The sequence below is a fragment of the Malania oleifera genome, chromosome 10 (assembly GCF_029873635.1).
Source record: "Malania oleifera isolate guangnan ecotype guangnan chromosome 10, ASM2987363v1, whole genome shotgun sequence".
NCBI lineage: Eukaryota > Viridiplantae > Streptophyta > Magnoliopsida > Santalales > Ximeniaceae > Malania > Malania oleifera.
In genome coordinates, this window is record NC_080426.1 from 63,215,246 (window position 1) to 63,217,438 (window position 2,193).

The following is a 2,193-nucleotide window of genomic DNA, read 5'->3' on the forward strand; positions in this document are numbered from 1 at the left end:
GAATTTTGATCAATGAGAATAGGGTCAAAGGATATATAGAGTAAGATGAGTCTCTAATGCTCAACTCCATGCAATGGACAACAGATGCTTAACTTTAGATTTTCAATGAGTTAAGCATTAAGAATTATTTATCAAGAAAAAATGGCTTGTCCATTTGGAAGTGGATTTTACATTAGCATGCTTATGAGATGTTATTTAAAATAATGATTTATTGTTTATATCTCAAAAATGAAAGGTTCCAGATATATTTGATAGTTAAATCCTTAACCTTTACATTTAACCACTTAGAGAAAATAATTCATTCCTTTTGGTTCAAAGCTAGCATGTTAGAACCAATATTTTTATATTTCATCCAATCATTATATATATATATATATATATATATACGTTGACCCTATGGGTCATTCCCAGTTTTGATAATGACAAATACTCGGGTATTTGATGAATTTCAAGTTTGTGTGCAGAATCATACTAAGCTGGATCACCTTGATTGCATGTGGTAAATTGAAGAAAAGGAATATCCGGCATATTTATTTGTTGTAATTTCTATTTGGGTCTATAATCTTAATTAAGAAAAGGTCTGTAATAATCTGCATATCGTGCATGTAGGACTATAAGCTGAAGACCTTAGAAAGACCTTAGGGATCACCCTTCGGTCGACCGATGCCGAATTTTTTCAGTAGACCTCAAAAAGAACTATACTGACCTGAGGTCCCCCATGCAGTGCATAAAAGAGTGTCCTGTTAAAATTAAGTAAATCATCATATGAATAAGGACAACATCTTAAAGAGAAAAGGACCAAAAATTCCGAAATTGGCATGTTCGGTCGACCGAACTCAGTTACACTGAGATCTTCAGTCGACCGACCAGGAATGTACTCCAATGCCCTAGTCGACTGAACCTCCCTGGGGTCAAAAAGTTGACTCTTCGGTTGACCGACCAAAAAATGAACTCCAACGCTCTAATTGACCGAACATCCTCGGGAGAAGTCCCAAACGCCTGGTCGACCGAACCTCCTAGTTCAAATTGATCCAGTTGACTAAACCGCGCAGATTTGGAAAATCGCCTTTGAAACCCTCAAGTACGGTTGACCATCCTTCTAGTTCAAAATTCTCTCATTCGACCAAACCCAGATACTCGATCAACCGAACCTTAAGTACAGTCGACCGGTGCTCTTGGGTTGGCAAAAATTACCAAGGTTAAAATGCTGTTATTTTTTAATTAACCTCATTTAAAACATTTCCAAAAATGACAAACAAGTCCCAAACGGTCAAAATTTAGGGGTGTCTATATATACCCCCTCATTTGCAAAAATTAGTAATAGATTAGCAAAATCATTAAGCTAAAATTCTCTCAAAATTTCCAAAACCTATTTGGCTCATACTACTCTCATTCACTCTAATAAGCTTATTCCTTGATTATCCAAGTATTGTGAGAGTTTCTAGATTGCTTGTCCTCCATTCTAAAAAGCCCATAGCTCTCATTTGAAGTTTGTATTGTTTGATTTTTATCTTGAGAGTTAGGCTAGAGTTGTTCCCATTGATTTTAAAAAATAAATATTGTGTAGGAAAACTGAGCAGCTTGAGGGTCTTTGCATTGATATTGCAAGATTCCTTAGGCTTATACTTTCTGTGCAAAAAATATCTTACAAGCTCGTTTGCAAACAACTCTTATGCTTGGTACATGGAAGAAAATATTTTTGAGTTTTGTTTGAATATTATTTCTAACATCTTTGAAACACTAATCTAACATTAAGATTTGGTATATTTTGTTTTCAAAGAATAGCCTGTTTAAACACTCTAGTGCTTGCTTGAGAATAAACATTAGACTGAGTGTTGACTGCACATGTAGAGCACTGAGCTTATAGTTCTTACATGTTTGGTGTGCATTGATTGGTGCTTGTGCTTAGTGGTACAAATCTGCTTGTGTAGGAAGCATTTCTGTGTTCATAAATTTTTATATTTATTGTATTCTATACGTGGGCCTAAAGAGGGAGACTAACCCTACTGAATAGTCCCAGATTGGCTTATACCCGGTTAGGAAAGCTAGGTGCACCATCCTAGTAAGGTATTGGTCGTGGTTAGCCCCGCTAATTGACATAATTGTAAATGGTGCTACTCCACCTATTAAGTGAGCATTAGTGGAATCCTCGAGCTTGCGAGCTAGAGGCGGGGACATAAGCACAGTTGGCCA